This window comes from Pan troglodytes, chromosome 4 (genome assembly GCF_028858775.2).
Source record: "Pan troglodytes isolate AG18354 chromosome 4, NHGRI_mPanTro3-v2.0_pri, whole genome shotgun sequence".
Lineage (NCBI taxonomy): Eukaryota > Metazoa > Chordata > Mammalia > Primates > Hominidae > Pan > Pan troglodytes.
In genome coordinates, this window is record NC_072402.2 from 71677046 (window position 1) to 71692764 (window position 15719).

The following is a 15719-nucleotide window of genomic DNA, read 5'->3' on the forward strand; positions in this document are numbered from 1 at the left end:
ATAAACAAATTAAAATTAGAAGAGGAAAATGATAATGTTTAGTTTTAAAATACATTCTGAATTGTACCTATTATTTTCTAGGGAAATTGAATAGGAAACATTAAAGTTGCAAAGACAAAATAAATCCTTCTATATAGAGTTTACTTGCTAGGACTAAAAAGAAACATAAATGCAAAAAAAAAAGGTGAACACTTTCCTAAGAAACACTTTATTATATTTGAATAACTTTGTAGTATCTTGGAAATGTTTATTACGTTTAAAAGCATTTCAAAGTTGATTGAACCTGCTTCATATTTCTTGATTACCAAATCATCTTAATTATATTTCAAACCAATTGCTTGTCAAAAATGCATTATAAAGAACTTCAGGGCTGGGCGCGGTGGCTCACGCCTGTAATCCCAGCACTTTGGGAGGCCGAGGCTGGTGGATCACGAGGTCAGGAGATCGAGACCATCCTGGCTAACACGGTGAAACCCCGTCTCTACTAAAAATACAAAAAATTAGCCAGGCGTGGTGGCGGGCGCCCATAGTCCCAGATACTTGGGAGGCTGAGGCAGGAGAATGGCGTGAACCCAGGAGGTGGAGCTTGCAGTGAGCCGAGATCGTGCCACTGCACTCCAGCCTGGGCCAAGAGCGAGACTCTGTCTCAAAAAAGAAAAAACAAGAACTTCAGGCATTTACAAATGATGCCGATATTTATATTCCGATTTCTAATGCTTGAATAAAACATAAAATCTAGTTCATATATTCTGTAGCAGGTTCTATTTATTGCCCCATCCCTCCCAAAACTCATTCAGCTGCCTCCCAATGGGCAATATTTTAGGAGATGTTAGTCCCAATCTCAACCGCAGCCCCAAAAAGTGAATTCCAATTGGTTTAAGGCAGTCAGTGCGGTCCCATTTCCCTTCCCATGTGCATTAGACACATGCATGGCAAGTCTACCGAATGAGAGATGAGAAGCATCTTCTGGAGGACTTCTGAGAAGGATTTTTCTTACTCTTCAATGGTTCAGAGGAATAAATCATCTCTTTTTATGAATGTTACCATATCTGAATATGATGCTGGCAGCTGCTTCAGCCTTCTTATTACCATGAAATTTCCAGTTGTGGTCTGGCCAACACATGGAGGAGGTTTCAGCAGAAACATAGAAAGAACTGAACCATTGATGAAATCACTGAGCTACTGAATTAACCAACTCTGGAATGTTCATGCTTCTTGTCTTTTTGTTATAAAATAATAAATTTTCTTCTTCATTGTTTAAGCGATTTTTGAGATGAGTTTTCTGCTACTTGTAGCCAAACATATGGTGATTCAGAAATTAATCATGTTCTTTTCTATTCAACAAATGGTGCTGGGGTAATTGTCAAGCCACATGTAGAAGAATGAAACTGGATCCTTATCTTTCACCTCATACAAAAATCAACTCAAGATGGATCAAGTACTTAAATCTAAAACTTGAAACTATGAAAACTCTAGAAAATAACATTAGAAAAACCCTCCTAGACATTGGCTTAAGCAAAGACTTCATGACCAAGAAACCAAAAGCAAATGCAACAAAAACAAAGATAAACAGATGGGACTTAATTAAACTAAAAAGCTTCTGTGCCGCAAAAGGAATGGTCAGCAGAGTAAATAGACAACCCACAGAGCAGGAGAAAATCTTCACAATCTACACATCTGACAAAGGACTAATATCCAGAATCTACAAATAACTCAAACAAATTAGCAAGAAAAAAAAACAAAAAATCCCATCAAAAAGTGGGCTAAGGACATGAATAGACAATTCTCAAAAGAAGATATAAATAGCCAACAAACATATGAAAAAATGCTCAACGTCAGTAATAATCAAGGAAATGCACATCAAAACCACAATGCGATACCACCTTACTCCTGCAAGAATGGCCATAATTTAAAAATTTTAAAATAATAGATTTTGGCAGGGATATGATGAAAAGGGAATACTTCTACACCGCTGGTGGGAATGTAAATTAGTACAACCGCTATGGAAAACAGTGTGGAGATTCCTTAAAGAACTAAAAGTAGAACTATCATTTGATCCAGCAATCCCACTACCAGGTATCTACTCAGAGGAAAGGAAGTCATTATACAAAAAAGATACTTGCACACACATGTTTATAGCAGCACAATTTGCAATTGCAAAAATATGGAGCCAGCCCAAATACCCATCAATCAACGAGTGGATAAAGAAATTGTTAGATTATATATATATATATATATATATATCATGGAATACTACTCAGCCATAAAAAGAAATGAAATAATGGCATTCACAGCAACCTGGATGGAGTCGGAGACCATTATTCTAAGTGAAGTAACTGAGGAATGAAAAACCAAACATTGTATGTTCTCACTTAGAAGTGGAAACTAAGCTATGAAGACACAAAGGCGTAAGACTGATGCAATGAACTTTGGAGACTCAGGGGGAAAGGGTGGGAGGGGGGTGAGGGATAAAAAGACTACAAATTGGGTACAGTGTATATTACTTAGGTGATGGATGCACCAAAATCTCAGAAATCACCACTAAAGAACTTATTCATGTAACCAAAACCACCTGTTCCTCAAAAACCGATGGAAATAAAAAATATAAATAAATAAATCCATAAATACACAAATAGGGGTAATGATAAAAATTTTAAAAAGAAATTAATCATTTTCTTGAGGTTTGTACTTTCATGATGTTGATAGATGAATAGAATAAGTTTTTCTCTTAAAATGACTATAATTTGTATTAAAAAATTTGAAGGATTCTCTCTGGTGGTTGAAGATACTTATCTAGCATCAAACAAAAGGAAGAAAAATCTTCAGAAATAGAACTTAGTAAGGCAATATTTTAATTTTGTAATGAATTTCTCCATTATTTCTCAGAAAGCCAGTCACCTCTAAAGCTTCCCAAATAACCGTAATCAATTATAGGCCTTTTGAGTACTCAGTACCATGTTTATTTCTCTGAGGAGGAAGACCTAATGCTTAGTAAGCCACTATTTATGTCAGACTCATCATGTAATTATGTTATTTAGCCCTTGAAGCAACTCTAAAAGACATAGGTGTCATTGGCCTCATTTAGAGATGAAGAACCTGAGGATTTGGTAACCAGAGTTACCTGCCAAATGTCATGTATCTCATAAGAGGCAGAGACAGAATTCAGACCTGGTCAGCCTGACTGAAGAACTTGGGAGCTGACTGTATTGTATCAAAGTTAAATTAATTGATTTTATAATTATGCTGTTGATTTCAGTGGTTACAAAGATGGCTGTGAATTATTACTCTTCCCATTGAGATGTGGGCTGTAATTCTCCTCCCCCTTGAATCTTGACAGGCTTGTTACTGCTTTGACTAATAGAGTACAGCAAAAGTGACACTGTGTGACTTCTGAAGCTGTCAAAAAAGGCCTTGAAGCTTTCACCTGATTTACAGAAACATTTGCTCTTGATGCCTTGAAATCCCATGATAGAAATTCAATGACCCTGATGTCACCATACCATGAGAAAACAAAAGACACATGAAGAAGCCATATGTAGAGGTTCTGGCAAGAGGTACAACTTAGCCCAGATTTTGACACATCCAAATCCAGACACCATGCATGTGAATGAAGAAGGCTTCAGATATCTCCAGATTCCGTATGTTTAAAACACCTTCTGAGGTTTGAGTCTTCCAAGTTGAGGTTTCAGACAGCGTAAAGCAGAGAAAAGCCATCTCAACTGTCCTCACTCCAAATTCCTGATCCATGGACTCCATAAGCAAAAAAAGTAACTGTTATTTTACACAATTAACTTTGGATTAATTTATTGTACAGCAATAAATGACCAAAACAGTCATGTAAGAGAATGTCTCTACTCTTAGAAAATATGCACTGAAGTGTATAGGAATAAAAGGATATAATGTTAACATTTCACTCTCAAGTGACTCAGAGAAGATAGTATAATACACATATATAACGTAATTTTATACATATAAGTATATACATAGCCAATACTCTGGCCATGTGAGGTTACATATATATATATAAAATATATTATATATTATACATAGAGAGAGAGAAAGAAGAAGGAAGAAGGAGAAAGAAAAAGAAATAAAGAGAAAAAAGTATAAGAGGAAGAAGGAGAAGAAGAAAAGGAAGAAGGAGGAGGAGAAGGAGAAGAAATTTGGCAAAATGTAAATAATGGATGAATCTGAGTGAATATATACGGAGTTCTTTGTATTATTCTTGAGACTTTTCTGTAGGTTCAACATTATTTTAAAATAAATTTAAAGAGAGAACCCATGGACTTTTCACTGTAACATGAATGAGACATCATACCTGTGTAAAACCATTGCCAACAACCCAATGCAATATCTAGTTTTCTGCTAAGCTACATGGTACAGACCATATCACTTCATTTATACACATCAATATTCATCTGGGAAGGATATATTGAGAAGTAAAATAGAGTTCTTCTCCATTTCAAAATGAAGGAAATTAATCACAACAGCATTATGATTTTACCTGGAATACAGGACATATTTTAACATGTACTCGTTTGCAATCTGAAAGTTGGCTTTTCAGCTGTAAGAAAACTATGGTTTCCTCTTCAAAACACCTGTTTGTATAATTATTTAAAAGACAAGAGGCACCCAAGAAGCTGGGTAGAGTCGATGGCTCTTCAGAAAAGTAATCAGCTGGACAAGTTTTATAATCTTGCAAATTCAAAAACCTAGGTGAGAGCAAATTGGAAAAAAAAATACAATAAAAAGTTCCTTCGGAACTGGGTTTCATTAAACTATGAACAAGAATTGTTTTGTATTCTTTGCCTGGCTGCACATGAGAGCTGACAGCAGCTGATCATGCTACACTGAACATTGGTAATCACAGCACAATTGGTCACAAGCCCGTCTTAGGGAGCCTGAGCAGACAGAGGTTAACAGCAGAGCTATGAGGCTGAATTCTCTGTTATGGAGTGGCTGTCTTCTTTAGGTGATCAATATGCCATTTTACTCACAAATAGAAACTTCTTTTTCAGATTGTTGTGACTTTTTGCTCTTAGTTCTAAACAATGCCTTTGATCTTTGGAGGACTTTATTACTTGCCTCCTTTCTCAAAGAGTAACTAGGCAGGAATAAAAAAGGAAGGCTAAGTCTGAGCTCAAGGCCCTCTGCCAATGCAAAGTCACCAAAATTAATAACCATAGGACATGCTTTCATGGAACTGTGGGCAACTGAACTGAGAGTAACTAAGGAGTGTGCTTCTGGGCCCTCAGCTACTAGAAACCATGCCCTTAGCACCACAAGGCTGACCACTGACTAACACTAAGAAATTCCTAACTGTGCCTTTGTTTTTGCCTGGTGCATTTCCTATTGCTGCTGTAACAAATTAGCACAAACTCAATTGCTTAAAACAACAGACGTTTATTATCTTATGGTTCTGGCAGGGGCAGGAGTTCAAAGTGGATCTCATTGAGCTAAAAGCAATGTGCTAGCAAGATTACAATCTTTCTGTAAGTTCTATGGGAGAATCTTTTTTGTTGTCACTTCCAGCTTCTTGAGGCCTCCTGCATTTCTTCGTTCATGGCCCCCTTTCCCTATCTTCAAACCCAGGAATTACATCCTTCCAACTCTGCTTCTGTCACCATATCTCTCCCTCTATCTCTCATGCTCTTTCCTCTTCCCACTTTCCCTTATAAGAACCTTTGTGATTACACTAGGCCCACTCAGATAATCTAGGATAATCTTTGCTCGTGTAAGGTAATATATTCTCAAATTTGGGATACTAGGACTTGGATGTTTTGTGGGATCATTATTCTGCCTACCATATCTGCTATACTTCAGATAGCATTAGATTTAGGGTCTCCGTGAAATTAGGAGTTTTTTTTAATTGATTATAAATGATTTTACAAAGCAAAATACCAAGTATCAAATATCAAAATATCAAATATCTGCTAATACTAAGGGTATCCTAACCTCTTTGCTTCTGACCCCAAAGGATGGGTCCAGAGCTACCAGAATTTTCCAAAATACTTGGACTTTGAATATTGCCAGGACTATCTTCCCATCTCATATTTCAGTTTTCTTATGCATTCTTTATCCTCTGACTCCACAGACTAGCTTTATTTCATAGTAGAAAATGTGGCAGCCAGAATTTAACAAAAGAATAAGGGGGAAAACTTTGGCTTTCTGATCTCAAGTTAAAAATCTCAAAGAAGACTCATTAGTTCTACTTCAATGAGTGGTTTACTCCTAGACCAGTCAACTGTGGTCAAAGGGCAAGTTCAGGTAAGAGCAAAGCAGCTCTGGCACTAGTCCTCTGGCAGCGTGTGTGGGAGGCAGGTGATGGGGATGTCCAATTCCCTTGAGATCGGTTACTGTAACACATGTAGCAGTGCAATACAACAACTACACTTCAAACTTTCCATTGACCTGCCAGACAATGAAAGGTCTTGAATTGGGGTAATGATACCCCCTTCAGGAAATGAGGACATTTGTTACAACAATAAGAGATCTCCTGGTAGTGGTCCCCAAACCTGGTGGTCATCAAAATCATTTGGAGAGCTTTTAAAAAATATTTATTCTCAAATTCCACCCCACACCTACTAAAACAAAATCTCTAGAACTTGGATAATAGCACACAGTTGCTAAAAACCCAATCAAGAAAACTTTTTCAGATCTAGGCTGAGGCAAGCAATGTATATCAAGAATCACACTGCCTGCCTGCTCCAAATTCTTGAATGCTGGCCCTAGTCCAAACTCTTATTCCTCATCCATTTTCTTACACCCACCTTATGGCTTTGCTACCTTTCCTAAATCTGTGCCAATGCAATCAGATTACATGGTTACCAGTACTTCTTACTGAAAGTGTGTTCCTTTAACCATCATGTTTGAGTCCTCTAGCTTGACCAACTGTGTTGGCCAACTCTAACTCTAGCTTTAAGCTCAGGAATCACAGGAATCCACCTCCACTTGTAAGTGAAGTGTTTCATTTTTGCCTATTATCTCTATACTGTTTTTTACTTTAAAACAGTGAGGAATACAGCCAAATTAAGAGGAGAAAATTATGGAGAATGGGTAAAATGAGAATATTGTGATGAACTGGGGTGTCATATTAAAGGCTATGCAATTTATCCTGTAAGTCAGTATTTTTCAAAAGATAGAGCCAAGATCACCTGTACCAAAATCACCTCAGATAGTGCTACTAAAAGAGAACTCTCTGTGCATTATTTATTATGGTATCCAACAAGATAATAACATAGCACTAGAATGTAAATCATCAAACTACTTCCTTCATCCACAAAATCTTGCTGCAAGAAAAATAGTTGGCTAAATGTAGCAATGTAATTAATGATAAAGTTTATATACATTCTATTACAAGTTCATCATCCCATGAAAACCAGCAAAAATCTGTTCTCACACAGGCACTTTAAGTATACTTAACCTAAGGTACTATTTAAACAACAGCAACAAAAATAGTAATAATAATATACTTAACATTTATTATATGATTGGCATGGTTCCAAGCACTTTACATAAATTAATACATTTGAACCTGGCTAAAATCCTATGAGATGGGTAATATTTTCTTCATTTTTAAAGACAAAAAAACTGAAACAAAAATAACTCCAATAATTTGCTCAAGGGCACACAGGGATATGGATATCCATCACTCTTATTAGAAATCTAATGAACCCAAATCTCTTAGGTTAACACTCAAGAACTCTTATTCTAACTAGATCTCTAAGTCCTCATCTCTATAAAAGGAGTCATTGGATATGTTAAAGCAGGAAATAAGAGAATTCAGATTTTAGATTAGAAAGTTAACGCTTAGCCTAATATGAAAGGCCAGCTTGAGGCAAGAAAGACTGGAGATAAGGAGACCTGTTTAAAGAGTCCTTGAGGACAAGAGGGTCTCACCAAAGCAGGAGAAATCAAAAGGAAAGGACAAATATCAGAGATGTGCTGAAGACAGAATTCAGCTGAATAATTAAGCACCCACTGTGGCAGGCACAGCATTAAGTATTCCACATATGTAACCCAGACATAACTAGATTCCATATGGACGTTCTAGGTGGGTGCATCTTGCAGCAGAAAACAGCATATTATCATATCCCCCAAAATGTTACTCAGTAAGAAGGATTTTACTGAAGATTTTACAGAGCTTCAGGTGTTATGCCTTAATACATACATTCTAGAGGGACTGAGTGCCAATTATTCCTGCTCCTTTCATAAAAGTAGGTGCTGCTTCCACTTGGCAGCAGTCTCAATCCCTGCTGGCTGGGCTTCCAACAGTTGTGCTCCCGCACTTCCACATTCATGGTGGCAACGCAAAATGAATGCAGAGGGTCAATTTTCAACAGGTTCCGGGGGAGCACCATGTTTGTATACCCCAGATCTCTTTTCCTCACTGAGGAGTAGACAAATATATCATGCCTTTTTCTTGGACACAATCTGGTTCCTGGCTACTGTTTCATCTAAGCTTTGGAATTTGTTTTTCACATCTCAGCATGGATACCACAACTGGGTGGTTGTGGGAGACTTTGCAAGTATTCATGATTGGCCTCATACTACTATTTCAGCCCTGTACTTTCATTTATAACAAAAACTGAAGATGCCATTAAAAATCCAATTGATTTCCATCTCAGGTTGTGTCAGGGGGTGACATCATGTAAAGAAACCAGCAAGACTGTCTGGTGAATGATCACAGAGGCTCAGATTCTCTGGTAACACACTGATCAAGACAGGGAAAATTTATCTTCCCACAAGAAACCCTCATTTAACTTCTTCCAAGGGTGACAAGTATTACTCTCAGACATGTTGACATGTACCAGTGGGGCACTTAAGCCCCAGTAGTAAATTACCTGTATACAGGATTGTTCTCATGAAAGTGCAGAGTGGGAAAGGGAGAGTTAAAGGAGGGTAGGGAGGGTTCTTATAGAGCAAACCTACTAGCTCCCTTGTCTCACCCCCACATACCTCCTCTGCTGACCTTTTGCTGGTTAAGTTTGCCAATAAAATTTGTCCATTAATCCAATAATGTGAGGCATTATCTATTTGTCTTTAATATTGCCATACCAAGAAAAATATCTTTTTTCATATATTCCGTACTTTATTTGATCTATGTATTAACCATTTTATAGGTAAAGTTCTAAGAAGATAAATAACTTTTCCAAGCACATGAGTGGCCTGATTGAGATGCTAGCATAGGTCTGTTAGGCTTTGGAAAATGAAAAGAACTGGGGATGATTTCAAAATGTCTTGCTTCAGTATCTAGGACAATGATTCTAATGGAAATATAGATTGTAGAAAGAGAATGGTCTTAGGGTAATAAAATGAATTTAGTTTAAGTTATTTTAACTGTCATGTATAATGGGAGATTGTAAGGTTTACAAATCGTATCTCCTAAAATTGATCACAATATAAATGAGAAAAAGAGCTATTTTTAAATCTTGTTTTACCTCAAAATAACTGGCACAGAGCTATTTACACAGCAAGCAATCAAAATATATTTAATTGATTAAGGTAAAAGCAGAGAAATAAAGAAAATATTGTATTAGAAATATTTGGTTGGAAGTCATTTACCAGTTCAAAAAAAATTGCCCATGCATATGCCAGGGCTGGGTGCAGTGGCATATGCATGTAGTCCCAAGCACCTGCAGAAGCTGAGGTGGGAGGATCACTTGAGCCCAGGAGTTCCAGGACAGCCTGGACATCATAGCAAGACACTATCTCTAAAAAGACAGACAAATAAAAACTGTATAAGTAAATAATTTTCCTAAGAGAATGAAGCCCAATTTTGTTTTTTGAATTATTTATTCACTAATTCATTTCAGCATTTCTTTCTTTGTTTAATCGAGAGGTTACTAAAAGCATTATTAGGGACACATATGATTCTTAATCTCATAGAGCACAAACTGTCACGGAGAAGATAAAAAATAAATTATTAATTATTAATCAGGTATTTCAAACTGTGATGAGTGCTATGAAGAAAAAAAAAAAAAAAAAGACCAGAATGCTGTGATAGAAAATATTGGGAAGGAATGATGACTAAAAACCTTTAAATAGCGGTCAGAAAACATGTTGCTGAGAAGAAGGCATCCAAGCTGAGAACGAAGAAGTGGAGGAAGCCAAACACCAGAAGTTTTATGGAGAGGGTGCCACATAGCATAAACAGCACATGTGGAGACCCCAAAGTAAAAAAGAGTCTGGGGGTTTTCCAAGAAATAAGGCTAATTTAACTTCTGCTGTCCATAGGTTGAAGGCCAACGTGCCACTAAAAACAAAGTCAGAAAAATTTAAAAATCACGTTTTTAAGACACAAGAGGACTGTAGAAGCCACAAGGACTAAGGCGAATACATTTCAGAGAAGGAACCTTCGAAAGGTGAGCTAAGGTTCTGCCACTGTCTTCCTGGGGCATAGGTTGTCTTGGACATAGGCTAAAGGATACAAATCAAGAACACAGGTAGCGTTCCACTGCTGGGGGACAGACCAGCTGTTAGAGTAGGTAGATAGGCAGATATGAGCCGGTCAGGATAAGGCCCCAAAGAATGTCCAGGGGCTGAAGGGTGACTACCAAGCAATGGTCAGGTAGCAGACGACAGGGAGGGGGAAATTTCCTAACAAACAGGAGACACCTTGAACTTGTGAGCAACAACTTCCCAATATGAACTTAAAATGGCAGACGATGACCTTCCTCTGGGACATGTCCAGGCATGCACATGTCTGTAAGGAGCAAACTGGCGGAGTTTGACCCATATATGACCTTCCTCTGGGGGCGCTACACTGGTATGGGAAAATTGCCCTAGGGGAGCAAGCCCATAACTTCAACTACCAAAGGGTGCATTCAGACCCTCCCAGATACTGAGACAACACTGTGCTTGCCGCCAGTGGCCAACAGCCTGCCTGGGGGAGGGATGACTAGAAGATTCTGGGGAAAAAAGCCAGTAAATAGTAAATCTGTAAGAGCCCCGAGCTAACAATCAGGCAGGGCACTCAATCTTTTGAGCTGCACTCTTGGTTCCTTACAAGTGTACTTTTTTTTTTTTTGGCTTCGTAAACTCTCGTTTCTGCCTTAAATCTACTTCTGTCTCTTGGCCAAATTCTTTCTCCCAAGAAGAGAAGAATTGAGGACTGTGGACCCTGCACAGAGTCCCCAGTGGTAACAGAACCAGTGGGATCCTTGGTTGTGAAGAGTGGGAGGCTAAAACATTAAGCTGAAGCCTCAGAAAAGCAGACAGGGCTTTCCTGTACTCTCCTAGTGCTTAACAGCAAAAAGTCTGGGAGGAAAATCACAAGAGTTGGAGGCCTTCGGCCAGGCACCGTAGCTCACACCTGAAATCTCAGCACTTTGGGAGGCCAAGAGGGGGCGGATCACTCGAGGTTAGGAATTCAAGACCAACCTAGCCAACATGGTGAAACCCCGTCTCTACTAAAAATACAAAAATTACCTGGGTGTGGTAATGGGCGCCTGTAATCCCAGCTACTTGGGAGGCTCAGGAGTCTGAGGCAGGAGAATTGCTTGAACCCAGGAGGTGGAGGATGCAGTGAGCCAAGATTGAGCCACTGCATTCTAGCCTGGGTGACAGAGGGAGACTTCGTCTCCAAAAAAAAAAAAAAAAAAGAAAAAAAGAAAAAAGTTAGAGCCCTGAGAGAGTGATGAAATAACTCTGGTGGTTTCCATTCACTTTTTCACAAGGGCATTTGCCAATATGGGAGTGTCAGCAAATCTAGAGGCTGAGAATCCAAGCTGGGTTCCCATCAAAGAGCTATTGCTGGGGACAGAAAAGCCAGCAGGCTGGCAGTTCTACAGAGCAGGAGTGACAAAAAATGAAGACTTCTGGGGCATCATTATAGAGTAAGTCATTTTCTTAAGACATCTGCCAATGCTGAAGGTACATGGGGTAGGCTAAAGAGTGAAGTCAAAACCTCTCTGAGGATCTAAAATTAGACTGGTGATGGCTGCAGCACAACTCTGTAAATAAACTAAAAACCATTGTACACTCAAAATAGGTGAATGTAATCGTTTGTAAATTATTTCTCCATAAAATTGCTTTTAAAAAAAGGTCTCAAAATCAGAGTGGAAATTCTTACCATGTTTCACCACTGAAGAGAAGAAATCCCAAAGACTCTTTGATGAAAAACCCTGGAGGACCAAGCCCTAAGAACAAGGGCGAACTAGAAATATACTGCAACCCAGCCTCAACCCATCACAGTCCAGGTGATAGACTCCACACCCTATCTGCCCAGTGAAAGAAAGAGTTGAAATTCCCTGGTGGGTAATAACATCAACTGGAACTTCTACTTTTTTTAAATTTATAATACTTGATATTTAAAATTACTAGGCATGTAAAGAGACAGGAGCATATAAGAGTTGTGTAACCAATAACTAAAAGAAACAAATTAGACAATAAATGCAGACTGTCTTGTCATGTAACTCAAATATTAGTTAAGAAACAGGGAATTGCCAGGGCAACGCGGTTGGCGGGCACATGGTGCCTGTGTACCTCCAGAGGTAGTGGGCTGTCATGGTCTGGTGTCTGCCTCTACGAGCTTAGGTGAGTGCCCCTGGGCACCTCCGGGGGGCCGATGCCGCATGTGGTCCCTGGTGGTGGAAAGCGGGGGCCTGCCTGGGGTTCCAGCACCTGGCCCATAGCCTTAGGTCCTGGATTCTCCCTTGGCCCCACAGCCTCATGGAAGCTGAGGCCCTGGGGTTCTGGCCTCTGTTGCATGATTATTTCTCTAGAACAATTTTCATTTTTAAATTTTATAAAGCACTCTCACCTGTGTGATCTCCTCTGGGTTTCTTTCTTTTTGTAGAGACGGGGGTCTCACTTTGTTGCCCAGGCTGGTCTCAAACTCATGGCCTCAAGGGATCCTCCCTCCTTGGCCTCTCAAAGTGCTGGGATGACAGGTGTGAGCCACCGCAACTGGCTGCCTCTGAGTTTCGAACCTCGTTGGCCTCCCAGCCCATTTAAGCTGTTGGGCCTAGACTCAGGAAAGGTTTGTTGAATGGGGAACAGAGAAGTGAATTCCTTCATTTTACAAACATTTCCTAAGCAACCACTCAGTGCTAGGTGCTGTGCCAGCACAGAAAAGACATGGTGCCCAAAGCTTGGAGCCACCATACAAGGCAGTATGGAAGTACAGAGGAGAGAAAGAAAGCTTCCTTAGACCCATTGCTTGCTGTATTCTCCCTTGTACTTGCCCGACATATACTGTATTTACTGGCTTGTTTATTGACTTCCCTACCAGGCACTCAACTTTATTCACTGCCGTGTATCCTTAGTGCCTAGAAGAGTGCTTGGAACATGATTCATCGATTCCAGGCAAATCAGAGGAACAAGCATCATGAACAGAATTTATGTAGAATATGCTATTATGCTGAAGCATAATTGTTGTTTCAGAAGCCCAGCATTGCTGTGGGTATAGCTCAAGGGTAGAGCATTTGACTGCAGAAGTGCAGCATCGAGTACACTTAACAATAAAGAATATATTAAATTCTTTCCAAAATCGGCCAGGCATGGTGGCTCATGCCTGCAATCCTAGCACTTTGGGAGACCAAGGCAGGCAGATCGTGACATCAAGAGATCAAGACCATCCTGGCCAACATGGCAAAATCCCGTCTCTACTAAAAATATGAAAATTAGCCGGCCATGGTGGCACATGCCTGTAGTCCCAGTTACTCTTGAGGCTGAGGCAGGAGAATTGCTTGAACCGGGAGGAGGAGGTTGCAGTGAGCTGAGACCGTGCCACTGCACTCCAGCCTGGCGACGGCACGTGACTCTGTCTCAAAAAAAAAAAAAAAATTCTTTCCAAAATCAAAAAAAAAAAAAAAAGAAATAGGACATTAAAATACCTATGATTATTATGTTCCAGACTACTAAAAAAAAAAGAAGAAGGAAATAAGGCTAATGTAGCTAGACCATATAAGCAAGTGAGATACAAGACTAAAGAAATAGGCAAGAGTTGATCATGTAGAGCCTTCTAGGTCATGGTAAAAAATATATATATATATATATTTTTAATTCTAAGTCATGGTTTTAGGTAAGAAAGTAAAATAACCCAGTTTACATTTTAAAAAGCAGAATCAAGAAAACCATGTAAGGAGCTGTAACTCTTATCCAGGTGAGAGATGATGGTACTTTGGACTGGGATTGTTGTAGAGGATTCAAAATATATTTTGGAGGTAGAACCAACACAACTTTCTGATGGATTGAATGTAATTGACTGGAAAAAGAAAGCCATCAAAGATAACTCTCAGGTTGCTGGTTCAGCAAGATGTAGTAGATTGGTAGTAAAATAGAATAGGAAGCAAAAGGAAAGTCCCACTGAAGTTCAGAGGTTTTCCTAAGATTACTAACTAGCTAGTAGCAAAACAAGGACTAGAGGCCGGGCGTGGTGGCACATGCCTATAATCCCAGCACTTCAGAAGGCCAAGGCAGGTGGATCACTTGAGGTTGGAAGTTCGAGACCAGACTGGCCAATATGGTGAAATCCCGTCTCTACTAAAAATACAAAAATTAGCCAGGCTTAGTGGCATGCACCTGTAGTCCCAGCTACTCAGGAGGCTGAGGCAGGAGAATCACTTGTACCCAGGAAGTGGAGGTTACAGTGAGCCGAGTTTATGCCATTGCACTTCAGCCTGGGCTTCGCACCAAGAATATGTCACAAAAAAAAAAAAAAAAAAAAAAAAACAAGGACTAGAATATAGGTCTCCTGACTCTTAGTCCAGTACTCTCTAGCATACTAAATTAACTTTTCTTTAGGAATTGTGTTCAGTAGTATTACATCTGTACGTATTTTAAAGACAACACACACGAAGAATTTGCGTTTAGAAGTCCAGTTTCCAAGCGTGGTCAACTAACTAATTCTGTGGCTTTCAACATAGGTAGCAAATGAAAATGTTTTCAGAGATAGGAAACCTAAGATGGATAAAGATCAAGTTGTATGATGGTAGAGAATGGGGTGGGGGCATCCTTTGATGAACCTGCAGTGTATATACCACCAGGAGGCATCCAAATTCAATTTTTAAAATATTTTCAACCACTTTCTTGGTGAAACTAAAACAGATTATTATATACAGTTTACCTGCTAATTAGATGCAAATATGTTTGGTACCATGTTATTTTGCCTTTGAGCATAAGCAAAAGATAGGCAATTCCTGTCTAAGTACTCTCTTTTTGCTTAACCACTTATTGAAAATGGCAATGTGTTTCTCTTTCCTTTTTTTTTTTTTTTTCTTTTTGAGACAGAGCCTCACTCTGTCACCCAGGCTGGAGTGCAGTGGCTCAATCTCAGCTCACTGCAACCTTCCCCTCCTGGGTTCAAGCGATTCTCCAGCCTCAGCCTCCCTAGTAGCTGGGATTACAGGCGTGCACAATCATGCCCAGCTAATTTTTGTATTTTTAGTAGAGATGGGGTTTCTCCATGTTGGCCAATCTGGTCTCAAACTCCTGACCTCAGGTGATCCACCTGCCTTTGCCTCCCAAAGTGCTGGGATTATAGGCATGAGCCACTGCACCTGGGCGGCAATGTGTTTCTAATTACATGAATATTTATATTTAAAATAGAAGTCCAAATTTTATTCCATAAACAAAGAACAAAAAGAGGGCCACGCCTAGCTGAACTAATGATCAAAATGTATTGCAATGCAGGGATTATGATTAATACAATACTTTACAACTAAAATCCAAATTAATTAATGGGATTATCTTGCCTGATACATTTATTTTTCCCT

General features: G+C 39.2%; 1 long non-coding RNA gene across 3 annotated transcripts in view; it reads right to left on the reverse strand.

The window, feature by feature from the left end:
• LOC107974759 (uncharacterized) overlaps positions 1-15719 on the reverse strand; it is a 235738-nt gene that overhangs the window by 173816 nt on the left and 46203 nt on the right. Inside the window, exon 4 of one of the 3 annotated variants that reach the window (XR_008548012.2) lies at positions 2831-3750. The exons of the other annotated variants lie outside the window; for them this stretch is intronic. This is a non-coding gene — a long non-coding RNA (uncharacterized LOC107974759). Of the gene's footprint in view, positions 1-2830; positions 3751-15719 lie in introns of those variants that run through there. 3 annotated transcript variants of the gene reach the window in all.